This window comes from Phyllobates terribilis, unplaced genomic scaffold, assembly GCF_046119375.1.
Source record: "Phyllobates terribilis strain yellow unplaced genomic scaffold, ASM4611937v1 Scaffold_34__1_contigs__length_13252353, whole genome shotgun sequence".
Classification (NCBI taxonomy): domain Eukaryota; kingdom Metazoa; phylum Chordata; class Amphibia; order Anura; family Dendrobatidae; genus Phyllobates; species Phyllobates terribilis.
The window spans coordinates 12,435,866-12,453,433 of record NW_027362794.1 but is presented as its reverse complement, the minus strand read 5'-3'; the positions used below and the strand labels follow the sequence as shown (position 1 = coordinate 12,453,433).

General features: G+C 48.3%; 1 pseudogene; it reads left to right on the top strand.

Annotated features, from left to right (window-relative positions):
- The window catches only part of LOC141180642 (UDP-glucuronic acid decarboxylase 1-like), a 137,860-nt pseudogene extending 129,350 nt beyond the window's left edge, over window positions 1-8,510 (top strand).
- The last annotated feature ends 9,058 nt before the right edge of the window (window positions 8,511-17,568 follow it).

Genomic DNA, 17,568 nt, shown 5'->3' with positions numbered 1-17,568 from the left:
ATTTCGGGCTTAGTGCCAGCTGATAATGCCAAGCTGGCCTTAACCCCTTTATTACCCAGTGAGCCACCGCACCAGGGCCCTGGATGAGTTGGGTACAGCGCCAGAAGATGGCGCTTCTATGAACGCGCCATTTTCCGGGGTGGCTGCGGACTGCAATTTGCAGCGGGTGGGGCCCAGAAAGCTTGTGCCTCCCTGCGCTGCAGATTCCATCCCCCAGCTGCCTAGTTGTACCTGGCTGGACACAAAAATAGGGCGAAGCCCCACGTATTTTTTTTTTAAATTATTTCATGAATTTCCTGAAATAATTAAAAAAAAATTGACGTGGGGCTTCGCCCTATATTTGTGTCCAGCCAGGTACAGCAGGCAGGAAGGCTGCGCCCAACCACCAGCTGCCTATTTGTACCTGGCCGGACACAACAATATAGGGAAGCCCTTTCTTTCTTTATTATTTCATGAATTTCATGAAATAATAAAAAAAAAAAAATACGTGGGGCTTCTCCCTATTTGTGTGTCCAGCCAGGTACAACTAGGCAGCTTGGGGATGGAATCTGCAGCGCAGGGAGGCCCAAGCTTTCTGCCCCCCCCCCCGGTGCAAATTGCAGTCCGCAGCCACCCCGGAAAATGGCACGTTCATAGAAGCTGGATGCTGTACCTGGCTGGCATACAAAAATATGGCAAAGCCCACGTCAAAATTTTTGGGAAAAATCAATTAAAAAATAAATAATAATTTAGGGACTGCATCTTTATTAACTCCTCAAATGTCATTTAGTTTTAAAATAAAGGATTTATTTAAAAAAAATTGGCGTGGGGCTCCCCATAATTTTAGGCTCTAGCGGAGGTTAAGCAGACGGCTGGGGCAGATGTTTGAAGCCTGGGAAGGGGGTAAAACCCACGGAGCTTCCCAGACTACTAATATCAGCCCCCAGCTGAATACCTAGCCTTTACTAGCTATTAAAATGGGGGACCCCCCCCAAAAAAATGACGTGGGGTACCCCCTATTTAATAGCTAGCAAAGGCTAGGCAGACAGCTGGGGGCTGATATTAATAGCCCAGGAAGGGTGCCATGAATATTGGCCCCCTCCCAGGCTAGAAACACCAGCCGTCAGCCGCCCCAGAAATAGCGCATCCATAGGATGCGCCAACTCTGGCACTTAGCCTCGCTCTTCCACGCTGCCCTGGTGCGGTGGCAGGGGGTAATAGGGTTGGGGTTCATGTCAGCGCCAGCTGCCATGAAGCCCAGGTTAGTAATGATGGGCGTCTATAAGACACCCCCATTACTAACCTACAAAGTGTTAAAAAGAAAAAACACACTACACCGAGAAAAAAATTATTTATTTGAAATAAAACACACAATTTTATTTAATTCTTAGTTTACTAAAAAAAAAATAGTTACCTGTCCACGTTCCTGCGCTGATCTCCCATGCACAGCTGTCACATCTGGAGATGGTGACAGCTGTGCATGGCTGCTGTAAGCTCACACTGCCGGGAACACGTCCGCTCCCGGCAGCGGGAGCCACTGACTGAGGTCACCGGAGTGCATTCAGTCAGCGCAGCTCCGGAGACCTCCTTTATGGCACTGCTGTACCGTGGGAATTTCTCACGATACAGCAGGGCCGTAAAGGAGCTAACCGGAGCAGCGCTGCCTGAACTCCAGCGAACCCGCTTATGCAATGACGGGGCTGCTTTACGGCCCCATCATTCTAGCGGCGGCAGCGGTTCAGAGCGGTCACATTCTATGTGGCTGCTCTAAACTGGAGATCTTCGTGGGACACTAGTGGACCTCTACAGGGGGTTAAGGATAAGGTTGTGGTTTATTATTTTATATTTTATTACAGGAGATCGATGGCTTCGGGGAATTAGGTGTCTAGGTGAGTATAGGTGTAGTTTTTTATTTTTTACTTTATTTTAGGTGGCGATCGGCGGGAACAGGTAATGTATGAACTAATTTATTGTAGGTAACTACTGGCCACCAATGACATGTATTTAAAATTTATTGGGGACACAGTAGGGAAATTTATATAGCAGGATCAGGCTGATGGGAACTACTGCTCCCATCGAGCTGATCCTGCTGGCACGAGTGGACAGGGGACAGACATAGGCCGATGGGAGTAGTAGTGTCACATTGGCCTATGTCTGCCTGCATGCAAATGTAGCACCCTGAGGATTCGGCTGCTACAGGGGTATTACACCTCAAGCCAGAGGTGTGGTATTCCACTCACGGGTAAGGATGGAGTGTGGAACTGAGCTCAGTAGGCTGCATGCACTACATACATCCCATTTCCGGGGGACAAAACTACGGTACTCCCACCAAGTATATGTGCAGGTACGACAGCGTCTGTCCCTGGCTGGAGTGGGAGGGGGGTGGAACATCCCAGTAGTGTAGGGGCAGATAGGAGGAGTAGTCTGGGTAAAGCTAGGAGCCCATTGGGTGCTGGTCACCTGGGTTCACACATAGAGGGAGTATATAAGGTGGGCACCATCTTAGGACAGGGTCTTTTGGTCAGAGAGCCTGAGGAGAAGCAGAGCAGAGGAGCTCAGCCAGGAGGGCTGACAGGGAGCTGTGGCTCCGGCTGGGCCCAGCTCCAGAGCAAGGCCTGCAGAGAGAGGAGTAAGAAGGACCCAGAGAGAAAGACAGAGGGAACCCCAAGAACCCAGAAACAGACCAGAAAGGGTGAAGGGTTGGCGAACACGGGTACCGGAACCCGAACTGGTGGAGGCCACTTATCCTCAGCCAGGAACCGGAGGTCGTGGTCAAGATTTGCCACGACCCTCACCAAATCCACCAGAAAGGCACACCAAGCATAGGGTCAGGGAGCCCAGAGGAGGTTTGACCACCAAGAGACCCGAGGGAGCCGGCCAAAGGTGGATCCCTGGTGGGAACGGCCAGGAGAAAGAGAGTGAGAGGGAAGCTCAGGACCACGCTCCGGAATTGCCTGGGAGTTAGCCGAGTCCCGCACCTGGTGGGTGCAGCACGGCTCGGGTGGTCACTCAAGGCCAGAGTGACTAAAGCAACATCCGTGAGTAAAAACCCTGAAACTGCATCTCGCGTCTCTGCCTCTCCTTTCTACAACATAACTACACCCATCATCCACACCTGCTGCCCTGAGGCCATACCCCTCCCGTTGGGGGTTATACCATCACTGCTGCACATATACCACCGGCCTCAGCGGACTGCTCTGCAGCGGCGGCTTCAAAGCCGCACTCAACGGGTGGCGTAGTCGATCAAATTAACATCTACTGCCATAGACTGCCACTTAGTTTGACACCCTGGGCACGGACCGGGTCACCGCCACAAGGACTACTACCCCCGTCGAGATCCGGCTCCGGGTATCCCTTGCACAGCACATGGCCCAGGGGATGCGTCAACTTTGGCGTAGTCGGCAGGATCTCGTGCCCGCAACCACCGGGTACTGCGTGCCTGAAGAAAAGTTCGCATTTACCTCAAAAAGAAGTCTCCCGCCGGTTCCGGAGGGTCCCCGCCATCGGACGCCATCTCGGATCGGTTCCCGCCATTTGCCCGTCATCTGCAGTCTTTTCCCGCCATCTGCAGTGTTTCCCGCCACTGGGAAGCGATTCCCGCCATCTAAGAAGATTTCCCGCCCTGGCAGAGCGGACGCCATTATGGGCGTGCCAGAGGGTGGCAAGAGACCACCTCCCATCGTGGGCCAGGTCGAAGAATGGCGCTAAAAGCGGAGACCGCCCCCACCAGCAGAGACTGCAATGATTGAGATGTCCATCAGTGTGAGAGAACTGCCCCTGGAGCTGACAATCACCAAGTTGCCCCGGAACCACCCTGAATGGGGGCGGAGAGAGAACAAAAGAGAGAAGATGGGAGCAGCTTGGAGGAGTCTAGAGAGAACACACCCGGAGATGGAGGGAGAGTCAGGCAGCACCGACCCTGTGGTCAGGAGCCTGTTGCAGGCCGCCACTCCAGAAGGCCTGCTGGAGATTCTGGCGCAGCTCCCCGGAGATCGGGAGCGTGCACAGACCGCGCTGGAGGGCCTCGCACGGAAGATGGCCCGGGTACAGCAGGAAGCGCTGGCGGAGTGGAGCAAGGAGATGGCCCAGCAGGCTGGAACCCGCCAGCGAAGCACGCCACCCACGACAAGGAGCATGTCCGCCTCTGAGGAAGGTGCAGGAGGGACGACGGCCGGAGACGACGCCGCGGAGGGAGTTGAAGGAAAGGGAGCAGGTAATGGGGACGACAACACCCCGTGCCCGAGGGTCGCAAGCCTGCCCCAGCTCCCCGTCGCAGAGCCCGAGACCCCACTCACCACTCACGTTGCTGCATCGTCACCGCTCCGAGCTAGGCCTCAAGCGGCAGGAGCCGCGGCCACGCCCCCTGCTACGTCATGCGCCTCGACTCAGAGCGCGGCCAAGCAAGAAGCGCCCCCGGCCTGGTCGCAAGGCCAAGTACCCCCGGGCGCCGCCGTCTTCACAGCGCCCTCTACCTCCATCATGCCACCGGTCTGGTCGCAAGGCCTGGTAGACCCGGGCGCCGCAGCCTTTAAAGCGCCCTTTGTATTCAGACTACCTTCGGCCTGGACGCAAGGCCAGGAGCCCCTGGGCGCCGCAAACACCACAGCGCCCTCTGCCTCCACAGCACCACGTCTGGGCGAAGACCGCTCCGCACAAAACACCACCCAGGACGGGCTGCTCTTCGTGTGGCCACCTGAATATATTCATCCTCGATTCCGGAGGGAACGGCCTCTGGATGAGCCTCTAATTCCGGCTCCTGCGCCCGCCAAACTCGATCCGCTTCCGTTGGAGGACGCCCAATTTGAGTGGGACCCTACCGGTGAGGACCTGATGGGATTCACCGAGGAGACCCGGGCAGCCGCAGCCCAGCGTACGGAGTGCTGCCGGCAACAATTGGAGGTTTTTGCTAAGGAGCGACGAGAGAGGCGGGTCCGCGAGGAGCGGCTCCAAGTCCAGAGCGCCGAGCAAAAGCGCCGGGCCCGCAGAAACCCCCGTACTGCCCACGGTCCCCGTGCCAGCGGGACTGTAATAAAATTCCAAATGGAGCACGGTTGGGGTTTTATACGGGACCACAGAACCCCCGGCGACGTCTTTGTCACCCGCAGAGACGTAGAAAGCCATCTGCCGGAGGGACACAGAGGTCGTGACCTTTACCTGGGAGATGAGGTCACCTTCACCCGGCACCAGTGTGCCAAAGGACCCTATGCCCTTCATGTACATCGCCTGACTGAGGAGGAGCTGCGGTGTGAGGAGGAACAAGAGGACCCGGACGGGTCTGAAGATTACCCTCAGGCAGGAGCAGGAGGACGTCGCCACTGATGTACAGTAGGAGCACTGTAAATAGTTACCCGTGAAGGTACAATAACTGTTGCCAGTAAGATATAGTCCCCGTTGGGACCAGTGAACTGTTCCAGTGTGTCCCATCTCCCCACAGGCTGAGGACTGTGAGCAGCCATCCCTTTTCCCCACTGGCCGAGGACTGAGAGCGGCCATATCCCTTGTAAATAGTTGCGCTTCTTAAAGCGCCCCCTACTGGTTTTATAGGAAACTGTTTTTTCTACCAGAGACTGTGGCACTTACCTGGTCACAATTTGCACAAGTGGCCAGAGGTCAAAAATGTTTTATATGAAAAGTTTTATTATGATGAAAGAGTTAATATTATTTTATGATGTGTCCGTAACATTTTAAAAGAGAAGTACCTCCCATAAAGGGATGATTGAAGGTTACTGTTTATATATTTTATATGTAGTGCACTTTAAAAAGCTTGTATGTTTTATGTTTTTGCTCTTTTACAGCCCGAGGACGTGCTGTGATTTACCAGGGGGGAATGTAGCACCCTGAGGATTCGGCTGCTACAGGGGTATTACACCTCAAGCCAGAGGTGTGGTATTCCACTCCCGGGTAAGGATGGAGTGTGGAACTGAGCTCAGTAGGCTGCATGCACTACATACATCCCATTTCCGGGGGACAGAACTACGGTACTCCCACCAAGTATATGTGCAGGTACGACAGCGTCTGTCCCTGGCTGGAGTGGGAGGGGGGTGGAACATCCCAGTAGTGTAGGGGCAGATAGGGGGAGTAGTCTGGGTAAAGCTAGGAGCCCATTGGGTGCTGGTCACCTGGGTTCACACATAGAGGGAGTATATAAGGTGGGCACCATCTTAGGACAGGGTCTTTTGGTCAGAGAGCCTGAGGAGAAGCAGAGCAGAGGAGCTCAGCCAGGAGGGCTGACAGGGAGCTGTGGCTCCGGCTGGGCCCAGCTCCAGAGCAAGGCCTGCAGAGAGAGGAGTAAGAAGGACCCAGAGAGAAAGACAGAGGGAACCCCAAGAACCCAGAAACAGACCAGAAAGGGTGAAGGGTTGGCGAACACGGGTACCGGAACCCGAACTGGTGGAGGCCACTTATCCTCAGCCAGGAACCGGAGGTCGTGGTCAAGATTTGCCACAACCCTCACCAAATCCACCAGAAAGGCACACCAAGCATAGGGTCAGGGAGCCCAGAGGAGGTTTGACCACCAAGAGACCCGAGGGAGCCGGCCAAAGGTGGATCCCTGGTGGGAACGGCCAGGAGAAAGAGAGTGAGAGGGAAGCTCAGGACCACGCTCCGGAATTGCCTGGGAGTTAGCCGAGTCCCGCACCTGGTGGGCGCAGCACGGCTCGGGTGGTCACTCAAGGCCAGAGTGACTAAAGCAACATCAGTGAGTAAAAACCCTGAAACTGCATCTCACGTCTCTGCCTCTCCTTTCTACAACATAACTACACCCATCATCCACACCTGCTGCCCTGAGGCCATACCCCTCCCGTTGGGGGTTATACCATCACTGCTGCACATATACCACCGGCCTCAGCGGACTGCTCTGCAGCGGCGGCTTCAAAGCCGCACTCAACGGGTGGCGTAGTCGATCAAATTAACATCTACTGCCATAGACTGCCACTTAGTTTGACACCCTGGGCACGGACCGGGTCACCGCCACAAGGACTACTACCCCCGTCGAGATCCGGCTCCGGGTATCCCTTGCACATGGCCCAGGGGGTGCGTCACACACACCCGCAGACATCGCACAGACACCGCGCACACCCGCAGACATCGCACAGACACCGCACACACTCGCAGACACCGCACACACTCGCAGACATCGCACAGACACCGCACACACCCGCAGACATCGCACAGACACCGCACACACCCGCAGACATCGCACAGACACCGCACACACCCGCAGACATCGCACAGACACCGCACACACTCGCAGACATCGCACAGACACCGCACACACTCGCAGACACCGCACACACTCGCAGACATCGCACAGACACCGCACACACTCGCAGACATCTCACAGACATCGCACACACCCGCAGACATCGCACAGACACCGCACACACCCGCACAGACACCCCGCACACACTCGCAGACACACGCACAGACACCCACACACACCAATCATGACGGGCTGATCGTCTGGGAGGTGAGGCTGACCTGTGCGGCCGTGGGAAAGTTCATGTGAGTTCATGCAATGCAGTCAAGCATGAACTCATGTGAACCCTCTGAGGGAACCGCGGCTACTTCAAATGAACAGCTGATCAGCATCACCTGATACCTCAGCTGTTCATTTGAAATAACCGGCGGGAAAGCGCAGCACAGAACGGGAAAGCCGGCGGTGAAGTCTTTTCACTGCCGGCTTCCCCGCCCGGGTCCTTCGCTCCCCGCTCCTTGGTGCTGCGCTCCCCGCCCGGTCCTAACTTACGATCGGGATGGGAGGTGGCGAGGGGAGCGGAGGATCGGGGTGGGAGGCTGCGGGGAAGCAGTATGGGGCTGTGTGATTGTTTAAAAGCCAGCGGCTTTTTACCGCCCGCCGGCTTTTAAACGATCAGGAGAATTCTCCCACGCTGGGATGGCATTCTGATGACAGGCTGGATCTCAGCTGAGCGCTGCCATCCAGCTTGTCATACTTCAGAGACACTGCAGAGCGCAGGCATTATGGGAACTTCCGATTCCGGTATTCGATATTGTAAAAGTATCTGAATTAAGTATCGGAATTCCGATACCGCGAATATCGGCCGATACCCGATATTTCAGTATCGGAATGCTCAACACTAGTTATATATTATATCATTTCATATATATACTATTAATCTATTTTTTTTTTAGATTGTTCTTGTTGACTTTGGTGTAAGTTCAGAAAGCTACGGTAACATGGTTTTTCTTGCTATTCTCTCTTCTCAGGTTCCACTAGAGGAAGGCTTGAATAAAACAATTCACTACTTTAGTAAAGAACTTGAATACCAAGCAAATAACCAATATATACCCAAGCCAAAACCGGAGAGAATAAAAAAAGGTAGAATGCGACATAACTGAACACTCCGTGAAGAAGAGGGGCTATCTTGATGGTTTACAGGATGTAATTTTTGTTCTCCCTTTCCCCTTGTTTCTTTTACAAGAAAATAGAGACTTCTGAGGGGCTATCATGAAGAATAAAACTGGAATTTCCCTATGAAGCTTGCTTTAAAGGAATGGATGTGCCTAATAACGTTTGAGAACTGCAAATATTGCCTTGCACTTTTTAAAGATGTCTTTCTATGTACAGTAGAGTAGAAAATACATGGAAATCTCCACATTTTATATATCTTGCCGTGACTGTTTTTGACAACTGTCTGAGGACAGGTCAGCCCTATTGCTGGTGGTGGGGCCAGCTAAGAATCACCATTTAGTCCTTTCAGACTCTGCCGAATACAACGGGTTTAAATTACTAGTTTCTTTTTGAAGCTGAAGCAGACATGGAAATAAAAATGCCAATTTATTTATATATGTTTAAAGAATATGGTAGGTCCATTAATATGGTATGTACTCTATGCATTACATTGGGGCAGTCTTGTAAGGGTCCACTCTTTCATACTGCCAATTTAGATATACTCCTGAAGAGTGGGAAAACATGTGGGAAAGCTTTGTCTTTTTTGTTACTTAAACCTTATCTTTGTTCTCCTCAATGTTCACAAAGCTGTACATTTCAATTTGAAAGCAGCTCTGATAAATAAGAATATTTTGAGTCACTATTGTGTTGTTAAGTGTATTCTTGGATAAAGAAAATAAAGTATTATCAGTTTATGGTGGTTGAATATGCTATTTTAATAAAATAAATAATAGTTAACTGGTGCTTTTCTTGTCTATATTAATTGACATTGCTCCTTGAGTAAGTGAAAACTATTTTCTTAAAGGAACTGTCTGGTAACTTTATATTGATGACATATCCAATAGCTCCAATATCCAATAGGTAAGTCATCAATATAAAATAGGTAGGGGCTTGACACCCCACCAATTAACTGTTTACATCTTGTCCCCACAGGTGATAATTGTGTGGAGTGAAACATTGCATTTCATACACAGTGGGATGCTGCCAACCTACTTCTATTTATTTGAATAGGAGCGGATGTGAAGTATCCGGTCGCAGTCAATCACTATTTGGTTGGCGGAGCTCTGCTGTTCTGCTTCGAAACTATTCCCTTCCAGCCACCGACACACAAAACTGATCGATAGGTGTCAGGTCAATCTGATATTGATGACCTATCCTAAGGATAGATCACCAATAATAAAGTACTGGACAATCCCTTTAAGCCCTTTACAACTAATGATGGACATAGCACGTCATGAGCGGGTGTCACTTCTGGCACCATGACATGCTATGTCCGTCATGACTTTAAACAGTCACTGCATGTAAAAACGCAGTGACAGTTCAGTGCCGACAGCTGTCACTGATGGCGGGAAGAGGTGCGGGGACCTATGCCATCAGCCCCCGGACTCAGGGTGCTGTGATCAGTCAGTCAATCTGACTGACTGATCACAGCATAAGCGCGCATCGGTTTTAGAAAAACAAGTTGGGGCTTTAATGTTTTTTCTTTCTAAGAAAACGATTCCATCTTGCCACCCTTTCCCACAGGCCAGACATATGAAGAATACTGGAGATTGTTGTCATAATTCAGTAGACAACCAGTATTTTCCAAAATTTCTTGCAGCTCCTTTAATGTTGCAGTACTCCTCTTGACAGCGTTCCAGACCAATTTTCTTCTAGTATTTTTATTAATATTTGAGGCACGTTCAGTTCTAGGTAATGTAACTGTTGTGACAATTTAAGCCACATCTTGATTACTGTCTTCATCAATGTTCCATGGTTCTAATATCTTGGAATTTATTTATTTTTATACCCACCTTCTGACTGGTAACTTTCAACAATGAGATCCCTTTGCTGTCTTGCAAGCGGTTTACAGACCATGGCCTTTTCTGTTAAATGCAAGTAAGAAAATGTCAGGAAAATCCTATTAGATTATATGCGGTTAATCAGAATAACTAAACATAGTCAGCCGTGTATGGACTACTATTTAACATGAGTTTAAATGTGATTTGCTAATTTTTAACACAATCACATCCCGAGTTGTTAGAGGGTGTTCACACTTATACAACCACATTAATTTAGTTTTATTTCGCCCTCAATATTATTTCAGTTTGTTTCTGAATGAATTTGTGCAGATTATGGGCAACATTAAAGTTGGAAAAAGTTCTGAAATTAATTATTTCTTCTTGGTATCATTTTTTTTTTCAAGACAAAGTTCAGGCATTTTAACAGGGGTATGTAGACTTATTTCTTCTGTAACTAATACTCTACAAGATGCCATATTTTTTGTGCAATTTTGGCTGATGGGACAACAGATTTGAAATGGTTAAAGTGGCGAAAATGTTATGTAGTTTTCTAAAACAGTAAGTTTGTGATGAAGGTTTATAACGGTGCCGGATAAATAAAGGGGAAAAACTATTGAGTCCACTAGATTAACCCCTTAAGGACCGAGCCACTTTGTAGGTTAATGACCTGGCCTCATTTTTTAAATGTGATCAGTGTCACGTTATGAGGTATTGCAGTGGGAAAAAAATTCCAAGTGCGTTGAAATTGCAAAAAAAGTGCAATTCCACAATTGTTTTGGAGTTTATTACCATATTAATTTTACAGTAAAAGTGACCTGGCAATTTGGAATGAGTGAACCCGAAAGGTAAAGTTCGGGGTCCGTACCGAGCCCCAAACACTGACATTTTACTATACGTCCAGTTTCCTGTTCGGGTTCGCCAGTCTAATAAAGCTTGTTGAAAGTATTAGCATGGCTGTGATTGGCCAGCGCAGCACGTGACCCGGCCTGTATAATGGCCTCATTACGAGTGTCGCAATTATGCCCTCATTAGTGTAGGGATAGGATGCAGCTGGAGTGATGGACAGATTCTGACTGTGCACTCTGCAAACTAGCCACTGTGTGTACTGTGCCTTTAAGCCGCCATGTATACTCTGCCCCCCCACCCCCGTCTGTGAGAGTACTGTGCCTTTTTAAGTCACTGTGTTTTCTAGTAGTCTTGGAAATAAATAATTGGCATCAGCCATCTCATCATTCAAAGGCCAAATAAATAATTTTTTGAAGTCTGTGTGTGTGTGTTTTCTAGTTGTCTGGGAAATACATAATTGGCATTAGCCAGCTCGTTGCCATTTATAGGCCATAGAAATAATTTTTCAGGACCACTGTGTGCTTTCTCGTAGTGTTGCAAATAAATCTATTCTTCTGCCATCTCTTTACGAGTAGTGTTTAGAAAAACCAGTTCCAAAAAATGAGAGCATCAAATGGGGGACGTGGCCGTGGTGTCACAAAAAGCTTTTACATCCAGGTACTTAATAGATGACGTCTCTGGAGTCATCCTCTTCCTTTTCTTCTTAATTTTGTCGAGACGCCATGATGACTTTTCTCATCCACAGCTCGTCTCGGCAGCCTTCCATCTTCTCAGGTCTTCTGCAGCACATACACAATGCCCTTATTATATAGCTCCTGAATAAAAATATCTGTCCTATGCTGAGCCCCTGAATAAATAATTGCCCCTCACTATATTCTCTGCACAAAATATGGCCCACACACTGTGCCTCTTATGGTACATGCTCCCCACACTGCCCTCTCCTTTCCATACTGGGCCCCCTCTTCACAGTGTCCTCTCACTGTCCCCTGTATAGGACAGTCTCTATACTGTGCCCACTCATCACACTCCCTCTCCTTGGTATACTGTCCCCTCCTGGCTGTGCCCTTACAATGTCCCCCCATGCTACCCCTCCACATACACACTATTCAGTCTTTATTCAGTGCCCACTCACATTTTTCTCCCCCCATACTGTCTCCTTGCACTATTCCCTCACACATCTCCCCTTCCCATCTCATACATTTACCCTCTCTTTTTCCATACGGCCTCCCCACACATCTCCCCCACTCACCATACTGTGTTTGCACCGATCCCCCCCTCCCCCCATACATGCCCCCCATTTCACCCCTTGATCCTCATATTGTGTCTTCAAATGTCTCCCGCCACTCATATTATGTCTGCAGCGGTCCCATCCTTGCTCCCCAAACTTGTGTCCTCAAATCATCCCCACCCCTGTTACACTAAATGTCCTACACACAGTAAATCTCCCCTAGCCTCGTTACACTAAATTTCCCCCTTCACACAGTAAATCTTACCCAGCTCCATTACACTAAATCATTCCCAAACAGTATATACCCCCCTCCCACACAGTAAATATCCCCAACACACATAGTATACCCCCCTCCCACACAGTAAATATACCCCCCGACATGCAGTAAATATCCCCAACACACATAGTATACCCCCCTCCCAAACAGTATATACCCCCCGACATGCAGTAAATATCCCCAACACACATAGTATACCCCCCTCCCACACAGTAAATATCCCCCAGCCCCTCGTTACATTTAATCATCGGTGTCTTCAGCTCAACTGCTGTGGAGCATTTTCCACCAATGTTCTTCACATTTCTCAGCAGCGGTGAATGACGCTAGCAGCATGATCACATGGTCTGATCGCGCTGCTGGCATCGCTCTGACCCAGCGGTGAGAACTTCAATTGTTCACTGGGAGCCAGCGGGTTGCATGTTCTGTGCGGCCACCGGGGAAGATTAGACCACCGCATTAGGCTGCCCGACTGCGCCCCCTTGCCAGCTGCGCTTGGGGCACATGCCCTGGCTACCTTCCCCTAGATATGCCTCTGGTTTGGGGGACAACTACCATAACGCACAGGAGCTGTGGACTGAGATCAAACAGCAGCTAGATAATATAATATTGTCACTCAAATTGAATATTTTTTTTTTTTGTTCATTGAAATCATATTTGTCAAATTGTGTTTGCAGATAACAGGAGGTGCTGGTTTTGTTGGGTCTCATCTCACAGACAAGCTTATGATGGATGGCCATGAGGTTACAGTAGTAGACAACTTTTTTACTGGTAGGAAAAGAAATGTGGAGCACTGGATTGGCCATGAGAACTTTGAGCTCATTAATCACGATGTTGTGGAACCACTTTACATTGAAGGTAAACACTTCATTCTTTTCTGGGGGATTCCAGCTTCTTCAGTCTCTTAATTGATCATGTAGACTTTTTTTATTTTTTCCATCCATCTGAAGGACCAGCCTTAAAAATTAAGTGCTACAGTCAAAAGTATTTTGTAATAGGTTTACTGAAGGTAGACCCTATACGGCCAAAAGTAGATGACCAATATTCCTAATTTTTCTAGTTAGTATTTCGACTACATCTATTGCAAACAGATGCGAAAAGTCAAGCACACAGCCATGCCATTTTCAAATATAAGTAGTAATAGAAAGTTCTTACGTTTTAAAGAATTGTGCATATGAAGCTTGAAATTGGTCTCCATGGTCAAACAGCTTCTTTAAGCCTAAGATCACAATGCCAAGCATCGGCAGTAGGGGTGTAAAACACATCCACCACTGAGCTGTGGAGCAGTGGAAATATTCTCTGCAGTTATAGGGAATCTGTCACCAGCTTATGCCACCGCAACATGATGTAGAGGCAGGGACCTTGTTTCCAGCAATGTTTAACTTGCTGGGGTGTTTGCTGTAGTTTTGATAAAATTGGGGTTTTAGCTGCTGCAGATCTACCAATATATATATATATTTTTTTTTAAATGCTGAGCTCTGTATAACACGGTCCATGCCACTGACAGCTTTCTGTACTGCTGCCAATCAGTGCTGTGAGCGGAGTTATACAGAGCTAATCAATATGGAGGACTACCTGGAAGAAGGCTTGCTAGTTCTTAACTGACTTGCTGTTTAAAACAGGGTGTGCGTGTGTGTGTGTGTGTGTGTGTGTGTGTGTGTGTGTGTGTGTGTGGTGTGTGTGTGTGTGGGTGTGGTGTGGTGTGGTGTGGTGTGGTGTGGTGTGTGTGTGTGTGTGTGGTGTGTGTGTGCGGTGTGTGTGTGGTGTGTGTGTGTGGTGTGTGTGTACAGTACAGACCAAAACTTTGGACACACCTTCTCATTTAAAGATGTTTCTGTATTTTCATGACTATGAAAATTGTACATTCACACTGAAAGCATCAAAACTATGAATTAACACATGTGGAATTATATACTTAACAAAAAAGTGTGAAACAACTGAAAATATGTCTTATATTCTAGGTTCTTCAAAGTAGCCACCTTTTGCTTTGATGACTGCTTTGCACACTCTTGGCATTTTCTTGATGAGCTTCAATAGGTAGTCACCGGAAATGGTCTTCCAACAATCTTAAAGCAGTTCCCACAGATGCTTAGCACTTGTTGGCCCTTTTGCCTTCACTTTGCGGTCCAGCTCACCCCAAACCATCTCGATTGGGTTCAGGTCTGGTGACTGTGGAGGCCAGGTCATCTGGCGTAGCACCCCATCACTCTCCTTCTTGGTCAAATAGCCCTTACACAGCCTGGAGGTGTGTTTGGGGTCATTGTCCTGTTGAAAAATAAATGATGGTCCAACTAAACGAAAACCGGATGGAATAGCATGCCGCTGCAAGATGCTGTGGTAGCCATGCTGGTTCAGTATGCCTTCAATTTTGAATAAATCCCCAACAGTGTCACCAGCAAAGCACCCCCACACCATCACACCTCCTCCTCCATGCTTCACGGTGGGAACCAGGCATGTAGAGTCCATCCGTTCACCTTTTCTGCATCGCACAAAGACACGGTGGTTGGAACCAAAGATCTCAAATTTGGACTCATCAGACCAAAGCACAGATTTCCACTGGTCTAATATCCATTCCTTGTGTTCTTTAGGCCAAACAAGTCTCTTCTGCTTGTCGCCTGTCCTTAGCAGTGGTTTCCTAGCAGCTATTTTACCATGAAGGCCTGCTGCACAAAGTCTCCTCTTAACAGTTGTTGTAGAGATGTGTCTGCTGCTAGAACTCTGTGTGGCATTGATCTGCTCTCTAATCTGAGCTGCTGTTAACCTGCAATTTATGAGGCTGGTGACTCGGATAAACTTATCCTCAGAAGCAGAGGTGACTCTTGGTCTTCCCTTCCTGGGGCGGTCCTCATGTGAGACAGTTTCTTTGTAGCGTTTGATGGTTTTTCCAACTGCACTTGGGGACACTTTCAAAGTTTGCCCAATTTTTCAGACTGACTGACCTTCATTTCTTAAAATAATGATGGCCACTCGTTTTTCTTTACTTTGAATTTGTATTATGGCAAGAAAAAAGCAGCTAACAGTCTATTCAGTAGGACTATCAGCTGTGTATCCACCTGACTTCTGCACAACACAACTGATGGTCCCAACCCCATTTATAAGGCAAGAAATCCCACTTATTAAACGTGACAGGGCACATCTGTGAAGTTTAAACCATTTCCAGTGACTACCTCTTGAAGCTCATCAAGAGAATGCCAAGAGTGTGCAAAGCAGTCATCAAAGCAAAAGGTGGCAACTATGAAGAACCTAGAATATAAGACATATTTTCAGTTGTTTCACACTTTTTTGTTAAGTATATAATTCCACATGTGTTAATTCATAGTTTTGATGACTTCAGTGTGAATGTACAATTTTCATAGTCATGAAAATACAGAAAAATCTTTAAATGAGAAGGTGTGTCCAAACTTTTGGTCTGTACTGTATTATATATATATATATATATATATATATATATGTATGTGTATGTATATATATATATATATATATATATATATATATATATATATACACACTAGATGGTGGCCCGATTCAAACGCATCGGGTTTTCTAGAATATGTATGCGGTACACCGGGCGCAATCAGCACAGCGGTGTTTAAATTTGGCGCCAATATCGCTGACTGGTCGTGGCCGGGGGGCGCGACCAATCAGCACAGCGGTGTTTAAATTTGGCGCCAATATCGCTGATTGGCGAACCGTATTACTGAGGACCGGGCAGCGGCGCCGTCCCTCCCTTCACACTTGCCGTCGGGAGATCAGCCCAAGCCGCTGATGTCCCGATGGTAGCCGCATGGGGGTCAGCGGCGCCACAGGTTGGGGTACTTATGCTGCTAGCAGCTGGGAGATGAGCGACTAGCGTCGCTCATCTCCCGCTGCATCGCCGCTGATCTCCCGACGGTAGCCGCATGGAGGTCAGCGGTGCCGCCCGTCGGGGTACTTGTGCTGCCAGCAGACGGGAGATGAGCGGCTAGCGCTGCTCATCTTCCGGCTGCATCGCCGCTGACCTCAGTCCGGCAGATGAGCCGCTAACGGCCGCCATCTTTTTCTGAAAACCCGCATCGCTGATTGGCCGCGGCCGGACCAATCAGCGACGCGGGATTTCCTGGACAGACAGATGGGATAAGACGATTATATATATTAGATATACACATATACATATATATATACACACACACACACACACACACACACACATATACATACACTGGTGTGAAAAAGTGTTTGCCCCTTTCCTTGCATATTTGTCACACTTAAATGTTTCAGATCACAAAACAAATTTAAATATTAGACAAAGATAACACAAGGAAACACTTAATGCAGCTTTTAAAAGGAAGGTTTTTATTATTAAGGGAAAAGGAAATCCAAACCTACAGGGCCCTGAGTGAAAAAGTGATCCCCCTCCCTCCTTAAAACATAAATTAACTGTGGTTTGGTGAACTTTCCTAGGCGTGGCCGGCTGATCAAAATTACCCCAAGAGCGCAGCAAAGACTCATCCAAGAGGTCACAAAAGACCTCACAACAACATCCAGAGAACTGCAGGTCTCACTTGCCTCAGTTAAGGTCAGTGTTCATGACTCCACCATTAGCAAGAGACTGGGCAAAAATGACACGCATAGCAGAGTTCCAAGACGAAAACCACTGCTGAGCAATAAGAACATAAAGGCTCATCTCAGTTTTGGCACAAAAAATCTTGATGATCGCTAAGACTTTGGGGAGAATACACTGTGGATTGACAAGACAAAAGTTGAACTTTTTGGAAGGTGTATGTCCCATTACATCTGGCGTAGAAGTATCACTGCATTTCAAAAAAGGAACATCATACCAACAGTAAAATATGGTGGCGGTATTGTGATGGTCTGGGACTGTTTTGCTGCTTCAGGACCTGGAAGACTTACTGTGGTAAATGGAACCATGAATTCTGCTGGTTAAACAAAAAATCCTGAAAGACAATGTCTGGCCATCTGTTCATGACCTCAAGCTGAAGTGCACTTGGGTTATGCAGCAGGTCAATGATCCAAAACACAGCAGTAAGTCCACCTTTGAATGGCTTAAGGA